We start from the raw sequence: 17,709 nt of genomic DNA on the forward strand, positions 1-17,709 counted from the left end.
AATTGTGGTCTGTTGACTGTGGGGAGGGAAGGGGGAAAATGGCTCAGACTCGACACCGAATTTTGTATAAAATGGATAACTGTAATTTGTGACTGATTACTGGAAGTTATATGAGTTGGAAAATCTAAATAAAATATTCAAAAAAAAGTTCTATTGTTCAAATGGAATATACACAATGGAAAAATTAAGAATTGAATTACAAAAATAGATGCACTTATTTAAAAATAGGATGAAAGGAGATTGCTACAAAGTCACATTAAAGAGGCACAAGGAATGTACAAATCAAACAGCATCACAGAGCAAACTCGACAATTCCAAAATATCATTTAGTGTTTTTGGTTTCATTTTAAAGAGCATATTTTAAGGACATTTTGAGGGCAGCACATTGTCAGTGTGTGGAGAGCTGCTCTCTCTCAGCCCCAGTGTGCTGGGTTCAGTTGTGACTGCTGGAGCTGTCAGTGTGGAGGTTGAATGTTCTTGCTGTGAGTTAACTCTAGGCACTCAGGAGGCACGAGTTGTTTGGTTCATTGACCATTGTAATCTGCCTGTTGTGAGCAATAGAATTGGGATGTTAATGTGAATGATAGGGAAGAGGGGGGAGAATATGGTTTCCAAAACCTGCCCCAATCAAGAGAGCCAGCTCTTGGGCCACCTTTACTCCCTGCAACTTAGTAATGGGCAATAAATTGCCATATTTCTAATCTATGGTTCAAAGATTCCTTTTATTGTCATGTAATAATACATAAAAATTTAATGTACATGATGTACTTTAACTTCTGTCTGCTGTAAGGCAAACAAGGAGTCACCATGTGCCCCTAACAATAAGAGAAGCAAAAGAGAGTCTCTTCAGAGGGTGTTCGTTGATTTGCCTCCAGCTCTCCTGCAGTCTATAGGCTGCCACAGACTTCTGTTCAAATCATCGGTAACCAGCGCTCCAGATCCAAGCCTCTGATACAGGGGTGTCAAACTCAAATTTACGGAGGGCCAAAATTAAAAACTTGGACTAAGTCGAGGGCCGAACTAAATATTTATTGAAAAGTTTCAACAACATCTGCATGTTTTCTTTTCTTTCAACATATGTAATGTTAAACTTTTTCTTATTAAAATAAATGTTTAATAATTGTTTTGGATAAACTCTTTCCAGAAGCATTAACAAATGAGAAATAAAATATTCAATAAATAATATTTCTCTATAGAGGATTTGTCAAATGTTGCTAGTGTGCTGTCGAATAGTAAAATCTGAGGGCTATTGAGAATGTGGGAGAATAACATGATTCCTGAAACAATCAAATGGGTGACTGATTGTGGGCATGAACTCTAGCAGGGTTATTTGCCATGCCCTTTTTCCATTGGTATAGATATCTTTTGATTTACACACTTTTCAAGTTTTATGCCTAATGAGCTTGTATCCAGGTGCAGGACCATTTTTAACCAGGAATATATTTATCACTGTGACATGAAACTATTGGAAGATCGTTTTATCCTGAGATTAAAGTTCATAATACTTACTCAGGCCTGTGTGCGGGAGGGCGGGGTTTGCGGGCGATCGGGTTGGACAACGACAGTGCGGGGGCATCGGCTCTCGCTGCAGGGCGGCATCTCGGCAGATCAGGGGCCCCGTCACCGTGAGTTGCGGGTCGGCCTGCGGCAGGGAGGGGGAGTGGGCAACAGTCCTGGCGAGGTCAGGCCCGAGGCCTCCGGTTCCGGGCGCTGGGAAGCGGCCTTGGCTTCTTCTGACACCGGCCAGGCCCCAAAACCAGAGTCCACGGTGAGACCCTGCAACGTAAACAGAGGAGGTGGGGCGATTAGCAGGCTGACGCCAATGCATTCTGGGATTTGTTGTATTACTGTGCATGCGCTATACTGGCGCGGCAGCCAGCGGGCCACCTCTAATACATTTTTGAAATGATCTTGCGGGCCAAATATAATTATATCGCGGGCCAAATTTGGCCCGCGGGCCAGAGTTTGACATGTGTGCCCTATGCCATCAGAACTCTGTAATTAGTTAGGAATTGCTTAAGGTGGGATGTGAGTGGGAAGGAGAATTACTGCTCTAGACCCAATTGTTACTGAAATATTTTGCATGAGAAAAATTGTCATTGGCCCATTTCCTTTAGCTTTCTGAAACCGTACACATGACGAGTCAATGAGGGATGATTAAAGCAGTGGTCTTCAAACTTTTTCTTCTCACCCACAGACCACCTTAAGCAATCCCTTACTAATCACAGAGCACCAATGGCACAGGGACGCGAGTGGAAAGAAAAAGGTTGAGAACTGTTGTATTGTGGTAACTCATCTGATTAGGTTAATTGTTAGGCAAGTGGTCAGAGAAGGACCCCCCCCCCCACCCCAAGAAAGGCTTAAATCACAGGAACAAAATAAGCTTCCGTCTCACTGCTCCCAATCTTACACACAGTCCTGATGTGGAATGTGGGGTCGCAGCTCCACGTTCACCCGAGTTCAGGTGCTGTCTATGTGGAGTTTGTATGCTCTCCCCTTGTCTTGGACCAACAGGTCGGTCGCCTGACGAAGGCACCCAAACCCCCCGTTAAAACGCCGGCGTCCGGGGCGGTGGAGGAATTGGCTGAGAAGAGCGCGTTGCTCCCACCCCCCTCCCATGGTTGGAGAGGGATTAAACTGCGATCTCACGGTGCCGGGCTCGTCTCCAACAAAAGGAGCGGGAGGCAGGGTCCGCCGCGCACGGAACGAGAGGGAAGGCATCGCCAACGAGACGTTCGGTCCGGCGTCGCCGCTGAAGCGCAGACCCAGCGAGGATGGTCCCCAACTCCAGCCGCGTCTGTGTGTCCGGGAGCCGGGCGGGCTGAGTGCGGCGCTCCGATTCCCGGGATTCGGGACTCTGAGATCCCTCCACACCTCCGGCGTCTTCATTTTCACCTTCAGTGTGCATGCGCTATACTGGCGCGGCGGCCAGCGGGCCAACTCTAATATATATTTAATATGATCTTGCGGGCCAAATATAATTATGGCCCGCGGGCCAGAGTTTGACATGTGTGCTCTGATATGATCAGCATCCAAAGACTTTTGGAAGCTTTTCTTGCCCTCCATGCACTCTTGAATCCTGGCTCCCAAACCTAGTTCTCATGAGCCTGTCTCCAGCAGCCTGGAGCCCATGTGAGTCCTTTGACTGCAAGTCAGCCTGTTTGGATCCTTCAGCTGCTGAGCCCCTTGCTGGTCAGCTGCCATGCTCACCTTTCCTGTGGGGGTGTTTCTTGTACTTCGGTTTCTCAGCAGTGGGGTGTTTGTCCTCCCTGCATTCTGGTGTCCTGCGCTGGCCCGTTGCTCCCCGGAGTCTGCAGTCCCTGGTGGTACACTGCCAAACACAGGCACCGCAATCCATGGTCACAGGATTTTAAAAAAAATAATAAAACACCATCTGTTCCTTTAATGGGCTGTTTAAAGCCTGAACAGAGCCAATGGCAACAGGACCAAGCAATTGATTCACCCAAATGTTAGATTCCAGTAGTTGCTGGAATCAGATCTGCTCTCAGACAACTCATTCCAACAGTGTTGCTTGACTGCCTGCAGCGAAGAAAAGCCTCCGATATAAGACTGATCAGTTTTTTCCCCCAAGAGCTATCAGGCTCCTGAATGTCATCATGTCACATAATAGCATTTCAATGCCACCAGAGATCGCTCCACATAATTGTCTAGCTCAGCACATTTTTCTGTACCATGACCATTTATTTTATTTTCCTTTTCTACAGGTGCTTTATGTACCTGGGAACCTGCAGCAAATATAGGCAAATATGATAATAAAATTCATTAATTCATTGTGATAAGCAAAGAGCATAGGATGAATGCAAGATATAATCCTCTTCTTCATCATTGTCTCCAGGGCTGCTTAGAGGCATAGACCAAGCGATTGCTACTCTCATAGCAGCCAATGCTTTCCTTCCCAAAGTGGTGTGCTTATTGGTCTGGACCAACTCTGCACGAAAGAGGAAGTATGTCACGGAGGGCCCTGCAGAGTGTTTGTGTGACATATCTGGCATATTTGAAGAGCTGGTAGCCTGTGCAAGGAGTGAAGCAAATGTTTTAGTGGTAAATTATTGGGAGTCTGGTGAGTCTTCATGATTGGTCTTGGTCTAAATAATAAGATACAGTAAAACTCCTGTTATCCAGAATTTAAGCAACTGGCAAAGGAATTGAGGAAAATCAAAAAGAAAATAATTAATAGAATAGAAATTTAAATAAGTTCACAATGTAAAAATAAATGTTCTCTGAAGTAACACATAAGCCTTTGGTGAAAATGGGAACAAATATTCAGCCCACAGAGATCCTTTTCCGTGATTTTACTCGTAGCAGCTGTTTGAATAAAGTTGTATTTAAATAAAATGGCATTGCCCAGGGTGAAGAGCTGGTTGATGCTACTCACTGTTGGGGTGACTCTCTTAGTGTCTCCTTATCCCTGCTTAGTAAGTGTTACCATGGTCAGAGGCTTTATCTGTAAACTTTGGGGGGGTGGGGGTGGTGTTCGTTATCAAAAATGTTATTGTTCGTCTTTCACGCGGCTCTGTGGAAGGGAAGGAATCTGCAGATGCAGCGACGGTTAAATGTTTTCAAATAATGTGACTGAAAATACAATAAAATACTTTCAAGGTTTATATATTCATACAAGTGAAGTTTGTTCAGTGTAAGTACAGTCTAGTATTTTTGTCTTTTAAACTGTTTATTCTTAATGCAGATGTATTAGGGATTGTAAGAGTGAGTCTCAAGCAACCAGGAAACTCTTTTCTGGCATCTACCATTCTCTGTAGGTGCCGATACCAGGCATTTTACTGTATTTTGTTGGTGACGTCTGGTGATATTTGGAAATGAACAGTGGGTTGAATCTAATGGTGGAGAATAGATTTGAAAATTTAAATAAAAGAACTGACTTGAATCTTATCTCTTGTGGCATTCTATCCATGACAGCTGTTCTTTACCTCATTTGCTCTAAATCAACTTGGGAGTTACAAGGTAGAGAACAAATTTGTAATATATTTACAAGATTTGTTTTAGATTCGTGTGTGGAGCAAACTCAGGAATACTATTTAAAATTGCTTATTATGCAAAATCCTTGGAAGAGCAGAATCATAACATGATTAATAAAATGTAAAGTAGTAGTCATTTGAAACTAGAATTCATGGTTGTCGTAATGTTTGGTGCAACACTGTTACAGCAACAGTGGTCAGGACTGAAGTTTGAATCCCGTGCTATCTGTAAAGAGTTTGTATGTTCTCCCTGTGTCTATGTGGGTTTTCCCTGGGGTCTCCAGTTTTCTTCCACTGTTCGAAATTTACTGGGGGGTTGTAGGTCAACTTGGTATAATTGGGCGGCATGCTCTTGTGGGCTGTAAAGGCCTGTTACTGTGCTGTTTTGTCTAAATTTTAAATGTAAGCAAAAACAAACGGATACATTGGATAGGAGAGATTGGGAAGCTTCCTAAAAGACATGATGGCAGGTAAACAATACCTAATATTTAAGGAATGAACAGTTATACGTTCCTTTCTTGCACAAAAACACAAATGTGACCATACCATGACAAACAAGTTTGTTAGTATTAGATCCAAAGAAGGGGCATATAAAATTGCCCTTAAAAAATTCAAGTTTCTTTTAGTGACATGTAATAAAACAGAAAATGTAATATTACATGAAATTTCTTTAGACTACTGTAGTCAAGGATTTGCCATCAACAAAAATAGCAGATCCAAACCTCCGAGGTGATCAAGAACCCTTCAGCTCCCTCTTGCATCCCGGTTCCAGTATCTTGTACCCCTTCAGCCAGTCTCGAGCCAGCCTCCAGTGGTCTGCAGTCTTGCGTGAGTCCCTTGACCCCAGTTTCTAGCCTAGTCACCAAAAGCTTGCAGGCTGTTTTTTAGCCTCAGAACCCATTGCTGGTCTGCTGCCACTGTCATCATCCTGTCATTTCCTCTACTTCTCCTTCTCAAATGGTTGAGTGGTCTCCTTGCTTTCCAGTACCCTGCACCAGTCCTCTGCTGCCCTAGCGTCTGCAACCCCTTGTGGACACTGCTGTACACAGGCACTGTGATCTTGGGGCCCAGATCCTGTGGTTGCAGAATTTTAAGATAAACCATTGTTGGATCTTTTAATGGGTCGTTTAAAGCCTGTGGGAGCAGATGACAGTCGGGCTGGGCAGTTTAACCCCATGGGGAGCGCTGTATCTCTGCTTGCCATTCTCTGTGGGTCTGCACCAGCTGCCGTTACATCAACTCTGGCAGTGATGCTTTTTTGGTAAAAATATAGCAAGCTGATCATTGGGAGTAGCGAAAGGCCCTTTCAGGTGGACCAAACGCCCTTGTGTAAAGGCTGATTATACCCCCTTGCGGCTAAATACTTACTAACCTGAATGCACCCCGGAGCACCTCTGAGGCACTGATGCCAACCCTCAGGAAGAGATAATCCGTGGAGTCCGCTAAGCGGTTATTTAGAAGCAGGCTAATGACTCCATCAGCTCGTGACCCAACTCCCCACTACCTGACAGCCCCGCCTCACTGGGGAAGGGATATTGGCAGGAGCTGGCAAGGCAGGGGTGGCCAGCAGGGGCCGTCGGGGCAGCTGGTGGGGACATCAGATGGTGGGCTGTGACAGATCAGCTGGCTGCTCCTGCACTTCACTGAGTACTTCGGTCTTTAGGATAGCTCTCTGCTGCTCAAAACGTGGGATAGCAATGGATGGCCATAATCCCCCATGCAGCTGGATCTGTTCTGGGAAACAGTGGTTCCACCTCTCTGGGGAATTATGGGTAGGGAAGATTGCTATGCCACATATTTATGATGGGTGGCACTATGGCACCAGTCACCCTGCCTCCATCAGATCCAAAAGGAGCTACGAGGTGCCTCTGGATATGTATGAGACACTGAAGCAGCCTTTTAGGGCTGCTGACTGAAAGGTGAATTTGTAGTTTTCAACCCATTCCTGTCACTGGCCTTAAGGTGGAGGGTCCACCTGAAATGGCCTAATGTTTGCTAATGGCACAAAACTGTCTCAGATGGTGCGATGGGTGCAAAGAGGCTTCATGAAGATGTAAACAAGCTTAGTGGAAGGTCAAATGTATGCAGATACAATGTAGGGTGGATACATTTGCCATTCATTTCATGTAAAAAGCATGAAGTCAGTGTAGTATATAAATGGCAATAGAAAGGGAAATGAAAGCACTTGCAAGTGCAGCAAGAAGTTATAAAGAGAAATAATATTTTGGCCTTAAGCTCGAGGTTTTGAGCGCACATAGATCTTACAGGTCTTGGTGTGACCACACCTGGGGAACTGTGTGCAGTTTGGAGCTTCATGGCTAAGAAAAGATATATTTGCTGGAGAGAATGCAATGAAGGTTTGGAGACTTTTTTCTGGTCTGGAAGAACAGTTGCACAAGGAGAGACTGGGTTGATTAAGCCTTAATTTGCCAGAATTTCAAAGACACTCAATGAATTATGCAAAATGCTGTCAGAGTGGGAGGGTGCTCCCTTGTCGGGGATATCTCGAACTGTCTCAGGATACAAAATTGGAATTTAGGATAGAAATGCAAATTGTATTCACTTAAAAGGTGAAAAATATGCATATTCTGTATAGCAGAAGGCAGCAGAAGTAGTCATTGCATAATTCTGAAGTAGGATGTAGGCACAAGGAGCATCAGGTGTAGAGGGAGGAAGTGGGAATAAAGTGCTGAGATAGAGAATCAACATGATTGTGTTGAACAATGAAGCAGGCTTATGGGGCCAAATAGTTCTGCTACCTCGGTACTTATTTTTACATGTTCTTGACTCTTCCACTGACACTGAGTGCCCTGAGGGTAAAATATTCCAACCTACGTCCAGCAGCTGCACTTCCTGAGAGGACTGAAGCAGGCAAGGCTACGGACCGCCATTGTCAACCCTCTACAGGAGCTCTATCGAGAGTGTCCTGACCGGCTGCGTCACAGTGTGGTATTGTTGCTGCAGAGAAATAGATCACAGGAGCATAAAAATGACAGAGGATCACTGGAGTCTCCCTCTCCCTCTCCACCTCAATGTGATCTACCAGGATCGCTGGCTGAAGAGGGCGAGCAAAATCATTGAGGATCTCTTCCACCCCACACACAACAACTTTCAGCTGCTCCTGTCAGGAAAGATACAGGAATATCAAAGCCAGCATCACCAGACTGAGGAACAGTTACTTCCCATAGGCAGTGAGAATGCTAAACGACCAAAGGAATTGCTCACGCTAGACCTCTCATATTTATGAAATAATAGTTAATTATTTGTATTTAGAAATACTTCATGTGTATTGTCTGGCTGTACGTGTGATGTCTGGATGTGTCTGCACGTTGTGCACTGAGGACCAAAGAACGCTGTTTTGTCAGATTGTACTTTTACAATGAGATAACAATAAACTCGACAAACCATCAAAAACTGGTGATGACTCTCGCCCATGTTTGAACGTGTCCCAGTAAGCTGCAGGCTCTAGTGAAGTGCTTTTTCCAGAGTCAATTCCTTCCCATAGCAAGGGTAGGCTGGCTGTAATTGGATGGCTTGAGCCTCTACGAGGCTGGCCTTAAGCCCAGTGAATGGCTGATTGCTGAGACAATGTTTCTGAGGCTGAGGATTGTTAGGTCTGCTTTGTTCATGAATGAGTGAGACAAACACCAGGCTGAGTCGAAATCAGGGTTCTTTGTTCTTTATTACCGGATTGTAACACTTGCGACTAACAAGTTAGTCGGAGAATGCATTCTGCCGTTATCAGCAAAATGGTGATTTTTTATACCCTTGGATACATGTTTAGAACATCATCATATCATTACTTGTCCAATGACTAAAACTGTTGCTATCCTTTCCCTGCTAGCTTCCTGCCTCTCAATCCATCAATGTCTCTCTTATCTTGTAAGTACAAGGATGCATTCTGTTACTCCTTAGTACTGGGTGACTCCTTCTCCGGTCCCATCTCATGATGTTTTACCTAACAGGAGTACAAGGACACCTCCCCTTCTTGTTACTGCCCTGTACAGGGTAACTCCCTACACATTCCCATCTCATGATGTTTTACCTTACAATCCCTCCTTTGTCCTCTTTAGAGGACAATCTCGCCCTGACTATGCTACCACCGCGTTACATTAGTTCGCCTATTATTGCCAAGCTCTATACGGGTTCTGTTCACAGGGTAGTTCGGCTGGTGGGCGAGGGCTCCCCCAACCCTCCTTTGCGTACACCCCCCATCCGTCACCCCGATCCCATTGCCCGTTTACAAGTTTCATCCCATTTGCCCCCAAGCAAAAAACTAGCTAACCCCCCGTACATTAGTAAATTCCCAAGTTAACATATGGTCTACAATCTAATTCATAATACTTGTTCTACAATCTGATTAATAATGTTTGTGTTACAATCAATGTTATAATATTTGGGTTACAAGCAAGGTTAAAATTATATGTGTAACAATCTAATTCACAATCCCTCCTTCCCATCACATTCCCCTTCAGACTCCAGATCGATCTCAGCAACTTTCTCCGTCTCCTGTAATGTGAGATAGTCTTGCTCCACAGCCTGCACAGCTTGATATTTCGGAGGCAGTTCATCACGGTCAGCAAAGGCTTTCTCTATGGTCCTCGTGACCAGCGTTCGAATGCATGGAATACAACAACAGCCACAAGTGATAAAAATTGATACAGAAATGAACAAACCCAGCAAAAGTTGTCCTAACAATGTGCTCCATCTCCCAAACACTCCCTGTAACCAGGATAAAACAGGATTGGAGACTCCAGACTGGGCTTTTAATTCTTTCGCCAATGCCCTAAGTTTCGTTAACCCCTTAGTGAGTGATCCATCTGGCCCTGTGTTATTAGAGATAGAAGTGCAGCATAGATCTCCAAACATAGCACACACTCCACCTTTCTCTGCCAGGACCATATCAATCGCTATCCTATTCTGAAGTGTCATAAGGGAAGTTTCTGACAGTTGTTGATGTATTGCCTCAACAACGTCCCTGGTCAAATTTGCAAGGCGCTGGACATTATAGTGAATAAGGTTGATCCTATTAACATTTTTATTTACAGTGATGGGAAAAATTGCACTAAAAACAGGAAAGCTTTCAAACCCAGCTGCAATCTCATCGGCTAATTTAAATTCGTCCGGAATATTCCGGGCTTGGCCAATGGCATCAATCCATACCCCATCAGGGTTCCTTCCTCCCGGCCCCAAGAGTCCAACACTCCTCCTTTTCCTCCACAGCCAACTCTCTGTGTGGCGCAATTCTAGGGAATCCTCGTCTCCCTCCTGCCTTTTGACAATCAGCACTGGCGCATTAAGGGTTACTAGAGCACACCGACCATCCCAGTTAGCAGGGAGCCAGTTGTACAGCACTCTTCCTCCACAAAACTCATCTGTGTAGTCATTCAATCTGCTACAAGTCTCCTTAGTTTCAGATTCATTTTTTTTTTGTTATGGGACCTCAAAATCATCCCCTGTATATGTTCATGATAACCAGTAACCTGTTTGGCTGCCCTGTCAGGCACCCATGTGGCGTTTTCCCTGCTAATAGTAGGTCTTCTACATACTGAATCAGTGTAACATCTTCCGGGAGCTTTAATTTCATTAGGATTTCGCTAAGGGCCTGATTGAACAGTCCTGGACTGTCCTTATAACCCTGAGGTAATCTAGTGTATGTGTACCGATGTGCTTGGTAAGTGAAAGTTAACCAGTCTTGCCATTCCTCAGCTAAATTCAAGCAGAAGAATGCGTTTGCCAGATCAATGACAGTATAGTATTCGTGCTCCGGACTCAGAGCCCTAAGTGCTACATATGGGTCTGGGACTGGTCTCCCGATGGTCTTGGTAGCCAAGTTAATTTCCCGGAGGTCGTGTACCATCCTCCAGTCTTTTCTACCCTGTTTGGGAACAGGCATGATGGGCGTGTTCCACATACTGTCAGGTGCCGCCCTTAAAACCCCTGACTTCATTAACCCTTCTATCGTTCCTTTAATACCCTCCTCCTGACTGGGCGACAAGCGGTATTGTTTTCTCCATATTGGTTTCTGCCCGGGGTTGGCCAATTCTAGAAATACCTCTCCTTTTATTACTCCCACATCATAGGGCCCCGTTGTCCATATATGTGGACTCAGATTAGAAAGATATTTGTCTGAGTCTCTGTGATCAATATTTTCTCCTTCTATGGCTCGGTCTCTTTCTACTTTCTCATTCACTACCTGGTCCCATGCTTCAATATTCAGTCTGACAAATTTTCCTCCCTCCGAGGTGGAATATCCCGGGATTTCTGTCTGCCTGTATTCACACCCTATCGCTTCCTTTACCATCGGACCCAGCTGTCGAGCGTGATGATCTTTGGCAATACCCAAGGTCACATGAGGCACACTTTCTACTCCTAAGCAGAACCACTCCATTTGTTCTTCTGTCATGACAACCATAGCAGCTATTCCCTCCTTACCTACAAAGATAAATGGACAATGTATCGTTTCTGTCTTCCCTTCTTTTAGAGAGTCCCACCTCTCCTCATATTCCTGGTCCGGGTGGATGGTGTAGTTTAATGTAACATGCATAGGATCTAGTGGATAATGGTAATCCCCATACCGTGGAATACTGGCCCTCCACTCAAAAAACTGTTTAATCAGCCCTGGGCCTGGTTCATCATACAGTAGCCGACTCCAGAAAATACTAACCTCCACAGAGTCTTCTGAAGCGTTAGATGGGGTCATTACTATAAACTGTCCTCCCCTTCTTATTGTATCCCCTGGGTATGTTAACCGAAGGCCCTTCTCAGAACATTGTATGGTTATTCCTAGTTTGGTAAGAATGTCCCTTGCTAATAAATTAATGGGGCAACTTGGCACAACCAGGACAGGCGTTTTAACCCTTTGTCGTCCAAATGTCATGTCGATGTTATCTGTATAGGGCTGTGTTTCCCTTATCCCGGAGAATCCTATTGTAGATAATGTTTTGCCCGAAAATGTGCTCCCTGGGGGTTTTTTAATCACTGTCGTAACTGCTGCCCCTGTGTCAACCATAAATTCAATTTTTTCTCCATTTACCGTCCCCCAAATTTTTGGTGGCTCCCAGGGAGGCGTGATTTTTGATTCTCCTGGGCACCTTCAATAATCAAATTCAGCACCTTCCTCAATATAGTCATTACACTGAGGTGCCTGGACTTGTTGATCACTCTGCCACCCCCCGATTCTCTGGGGCCCATCAATGTGTCCACCCCTACCCCTTGCTTGTCCTCTTAAGTTTCCTCCTCTTCCCCGATAGCCTCTCATAGAGGGTAATCTTTTTCCCCTTGCTCTCCCAGCCTCCGGACAGTTCCGCTGGTAGTGTCCAGGATTTTGGCAGTACCAGCATACTGCATGTTCCCCTCTATACATTGTACCTAGCTGTCTTTCCCAACCATTTCTTACTTGGGGTCCCGGATTTATCACTGGCCCCATGACCTGTGGGACTATCTGTTGGGCCGCTAATTTAACCCCTATATGTTCTATGGCTCTCACCAATTTATCGGTTGTTTTGTCCACCTCCTTCTGGGACGCACTTTCTGACTTAGCATGCTCTGATTGACGATGTCGTTTGATTGCATGTGTCAGGTGTCTTTTCCACAAATCCTCTGACATTGTCTCTAATCCCACAATGTCCCTTAATTTTGCTTGAACCGTAGCAGGTAGTCCGTTTATTATCCCATTACGAAAGTGAGCCCTTCCTAAGGGGCTGTGGTCGGGTCTTTCTCCAGTCCCTGTTTCCCATAAGTCCCATGCTCGAGTGAAATACTCGTGTGCAGTCTCTCCTTCCTTTAGTTGAAGGGTTACCAAGGCATCCAAACTATAGGGTGTAGGAAATGTTTCTCTAAGTGCTTCCCAAAATTTATTCCAAAGTGGGTTAAATTCTATTTCATCCCCCAATTTACTGCTTCTTACAATTTTCTCTATTTGCTTCAGGGCCCCTTCTGCCTTTAATTTTATCATGATAGTTCTGACATCTGCGAGTGCTAATTGTTCTTGGCAGGTTTCTCGCTCAAAACAAGAAATCCATGGACTAGCCCCATTACTCAACGGAGGTAGTTTTTTCATTAAACTCTCTAAGTCCATTCGTGACCAGGGTACATATTTTTGAGTTCCCCGTCCCGTGATCAGTAATGGGCATTGATATCTCAATTTTGGGGATTTCTGCTCCTTCTTTACTCTTGGCATGCATTTATTTATCCCACCTTGTTCTGACTCTTCTTTGTCACTGTCACTGTCCCTATCAGTTTCCAATGTCTCAGGGTCAAAGGTATATTGGTCACGTTCATCTCTAAGATAATCTTTTCGGCCATAGTTTAGTTGTTTCACATCTTTCTCTTTTGTTCTAACTATGTCCAGGTAGGCATGTCTATTTTTCTCCCTCCCGAGTCTTTTCCTTCTACTTTCCTCCCATGGTGGATCGTATCTCGTTTCCTCATCTGTACTACACTTTTCGTCCTTTACTCCTATTACCATTCCTTCAGCTTTAATTTCTCCTGACAGTGTTGTAGTTATCTTTTCCACTTCCTTCAATACACCTACCATTAATTCTTTTTGATCCTCACTGATCTGCCCCAGCACATTAATATCTCTGTTTAAGTTTTTAATGTTATCCTGAACCTTTTTCATGTTCCATTTCTGTATCTCTAACTCCTTTTCTATTTTCTTGGACTCCAGAGGGGTCTCTACATCTATTACTCCCCCTTCTATTTTTATTAAAGGGGCCTGTACCTCGTCTGATGTGTCCCTATTCCCGTGGTTCTTGTCACACCCCAGTGTCTCAATATCTGGATATAAGGGACGTGACTCCAGTATCCCATCTGGGGTGTCAGAGAGAGAGAGAGAGAGAGAGAGAGAGAGAGAGAGAGAGAGCATAGCGAGAGAAAGAGATAGAGAGGCAGATACACAGAGCACAAGAGATAGAGAGAGAAAATGCCTTGCACTGGCCCCACTGGGAGAAAAGTCTTCAGATTAACACTTTCGTTTCAAAGGTTTTAAAAGGTTCTCATCCTGTGATCACTGGTCTGGATCAGATTGGGTCTCCCACCACTGGGAACTATCACTCCTTCCTTCCCTCCCACCTCGAGTGAGCTACACGTCAGCCCACAATGTCTGCCCTGATCCCGCAATGGTGGGGGTGCGGGAAAAAGGGAGGGAGAGAGGATAAAACAGGATCCCATTTGATGCGGAGCTGGAATTGTGGGCACAAAATTAAAACCAAATTGTATTTCTCTGCCCTGCCCAACCTGGGGATTTCAGGGCAGCACCGCCACAGATTGGGATTGGGAGGGGGAGTGGGTGAGAGAGGAGGGGGGGGGGAGAAGAGAGAGAGGGGGAGAGAAGAGAGAGGGGGGAGGGTGAAAGGAGGGAGGGAGAGAGCAAACCCGGACACTTCGTGGCTGGAAACTGGAAACAGGCACTTTTCCTTTCCCTTCTGTGTTTTGTTTCTTCCAGCTTATCTAAGCCTCTACGTTTTAAAATTTTTTTCCTCACCTGTCAGGAACATCTCAGTGCCCCCGGGTAACCAACCCCTCTTCCTCCAGCGGTCTACACATTTTCGGAGCATTTTTTGTTTTTCCAATGCCGCATTACTGGTATTTCGCTCCTCTAATTCCTGATTAATTTCCTTAATAACTTGGTCAAAAGTCTTAGCAGGCAACTGTACAGCCATAGCTGCGGGACCGCTTTCTAATGCCTGTTTTAATTTAGGTTTTTGTCCGTTTAGGGGATCTATGTCAACGAAAATTGCTTTTAAAAATGTCTCCTTGCAAGCTGGATGACTAATATCTTTTAAAAGAACAGTCTCTAAGTCTTGTCCTCCAATTGACTTCAGACTGTCCTGTATACTCTGATTGCTCGTTTTCCACTCTCTGTTTTCCCAAAGGGGTCTGAAAGTTAAATTACAACTAGAAAACCAAATATTTGGGCTATACTTTTGTCCTGTTTCCCTGTACCAATCTATGAATTTACGTAACTTTATCTCCTTGGTGATGTTGGGAATACCCTCATTTAACTTATCAAAAGTATTTCGAATAAACTGGGTGTCTCTTAGGAGTTTGTCAACTTTTTCATTAATATCTCCTACCTGATCCGGACACAGCTGTCGCAGCCTTCTGTCGTCGTTCTTGTTCACCAGGCAGGCGTCCCTGAGTACTTTTTTTGTTGTCTCAAGGTCTCTAGTGTCTGCTGTGGTATTCCACCACGGCGAATTGGGGAAATAAATTCTTAACTTCTCAAGTGTACAGACATTATCATACCTACCGGACATTTATAAGTCAGTCTCTCAGATACAATTGAGGCCAATAAGCCTGAACCTTTGTTTTCTTTCAAAGCCCAACCTTCACGTGGGAGATTTCTCCTCTTAATAACCAGTTTAGGGCAGAAAACTCAGGTCCTCAATTGTTTATAGACCACCTTCTCACTCTATTGGACTTTGCAACGACACAATAAAGACTTTTAAACTCTAGTAGTTTCTTGCGAAGCACTTAATAAATGTCATTCAAACACCTTAAGGACTTTTATCTTGTCTGTAATCACTTACGTGTTACAATCCTGGCATGCGACCTTCAATTGTGGTCGTCTAATTTGTCCGATCTCCAGTTCTTACTGACAATCATAAAGATTTTTTTAAAAAAAAGAGAGAATTTTGTTAAAACAGGCTTCTCTGGACCTTTTTATCAGCCGGCTGAGATGATTGTCAGAAAAAACAGAAACCGTCGTCCAGTGTTCACTCACCCATCACGTCGGGGTCACCAAATTGTTAGGTCTGCTTTGTTCATGAATGAGTGAGACAAACACCAGGCTGAGTCGAAATCAGGGTTCTTTGTTCTTTATTACCGGATTGTAACACTTGCGACTAACAAGTTAGTCGGAGAATGCATTCTGCCGTTATCAGCAAAATGGTGATTTTTTATACCCTTGGATACATGTTTAGAACATCATCATATCATTACTTGTCCAATGACTAAAACTGTTGCTATCCTTTCCCTGCTAGCTTCCTGCCTCTCAATCCATCAATGTCTCTCTTATCTTGTAAGTACAAGGATGCATTCTGTTACTCCTTAGTACTGGGTGACTCCTTCTCCGGTCCCATCTCATGATGTTTTACCTAACAGGAGTACAAGGACACCTCCCCTTCTTGTTACTGCCCTGTACAGGGTAACTCCCTACACATTCCCATCTCATGATGTTTTACCTTACAGGATACATGGGGATTGTTTTAATTTCTTGAGGTCAGCTCCTTGTACACTTACAGTCAGAGGCCCTTTCTTTCCGGAAGGATCTGTACTACATCTTTGAGAACTAGGGGATGTGATAGTACAGATTCTATCACCAATGTGTATATGTACAGATTGTAGTGTAGGATGACTGTGATTGGCTGAGAGCGTAGCCACACCTACTGATAGGTTTTAAAGGATTGCTCCTAGCCAGACCAGGTCATTCTGGACTGGTCGACCTACATGTGATATGCTCCAGTCTTTTAGTTTGGATCAACAAGTCTTTGGTTCTTTCGACGCGCTCTACAGGGGACATAACCTCAAGTTCCAGGTTGGTAGATTTAGGACTGTGACGGAGGAACTGCTTTTTCCAGCGGGTGGCCCATCTGTGGAATTTGCTGCCCATTAAAACAATGGAGGCTACTTCAGTAAATATATTTAAGACAAAGTTGGATATATTTTTACATAGTAAGGGAATTAAGGGATATGGGGGGAAAAGGCAGGTAGGTGGAGTTGAGCCAATCATCAGATCAGCCATGATCTCATTGAATGGTGGAGCAGGCTCGATGGGCTGAATGGCCAACTCCTGCTCCTATTTCTTATGTGAGATTTCCAGAAAAGGCTTTGGAGAGGTTTTTGCTGCTGACATTGACTACATAAGGAAATTGAGAAAGCCAAAGGGTAGATAGAGGCAGGTATTGTTCAATGTGATAAGCAGCTGTGCCACAAATTATGAAGTGGTTTATTGTGAAATATGATGAGTGTAAATAGGCAAACAATCCATGCTCCCAGCATAAAGATTCCATTTCAAAGTATCTCAATGAGGCAGAAAGAATCCAATTGTGTGGGCTTGCCTGATATTGCAGGGAATGTGATGTGTGTGGATGCTCACAACCAGAAGTTTGAGCTGCAGCTTACCTAGACAACAAAAAATTCTGTAAGCTAATTTCTTACATACCCTCAAATTAAAAATTGTTGTCAGCTGATTGCATCCTGCCATCTGTGTGATCAATGCTCATGCTGAGATATTTACTCCCAATTACACTGGACAACAGTGTTTCTTGAACACTTTAGGGTGTTTTATGGATTTTGGGCTGTTAATCATGAAAATTGTCTTAAAATTTTCCTATCGAGTACAATTTTTGAAGTCTACTTCAACCATGCAAAACCATGAAGTGCAACATATCATTGAAAATTAAATTTTTGCATTTGTACTTGGACTTCTCTGCTGATCTTGGTGCAGTCAGCAACAAACATGGTGAAAGGTTTCACCAGGAGTTTGCAACCATGGAAAAGCAGTATCAGGGCAACTGGAATCCATCATTGTTGGACACTGACATGAGAGGCATCAGATGCTGAGTACAAACAAAAATCGGTGGCAAAACATTTTTTAGGTCAGTTGAACTAACGCAATGTGTCAGCATCATTATGTGAATAAACAATCTAAATTCAATAAAAGCTCATTAAAAATGTTTCTCCAGCTTCCTATGTGATACAGCAAATC

The 17,709-nt window shown here is 44.1% G+C and overlaps 1 protein-coding gene across 11 annotated transcripts in view; it reads left to right on the forward strand.

The window, feature by feature from the left end:
- Window positions 1-17,709, forward strand: part of LOC138755133 (arf-GAP with SH3 domain, ANK repeat and PH domain-containing protein 1-like) — a 479,430-nt gene that overhangs the window by 75,260 nt on the left and 386,461 nt on the right. For 2 of the 11 annotated variants that reach the window (XM_069920500.1, XM_069920501.1), the window contains exon 1: window positions 16,408-16,536. The exons of the other annotated variants lie outside the window; for them this stretch is intronic. The gene's annotated coding sequence lies outside the window, so the exon portion shown is untranslated. Of the gene's footprint in view, window positions 1-16,407; window positions 16,537-17,709 lie in introns of those variants that run through there. 11 annotated transcript variants of the gene reach the window in all.

This window comes from Narcine bancroftii, chromosome 2 (genome assembly GCF_036971445.1).
Source record: "Narcine bancroftii isolate sNarBan1 chromosome 2, sNarBan1.hap1, whole genome shotgun sequence".
In the NCBI taxonomy this organism is placed as follows: Eukaryota; Metazoa; Chordata; class Chondrichthyes; order Torpediniformes; family Narcinidae; genus Narcine; species Narcine bancroftii.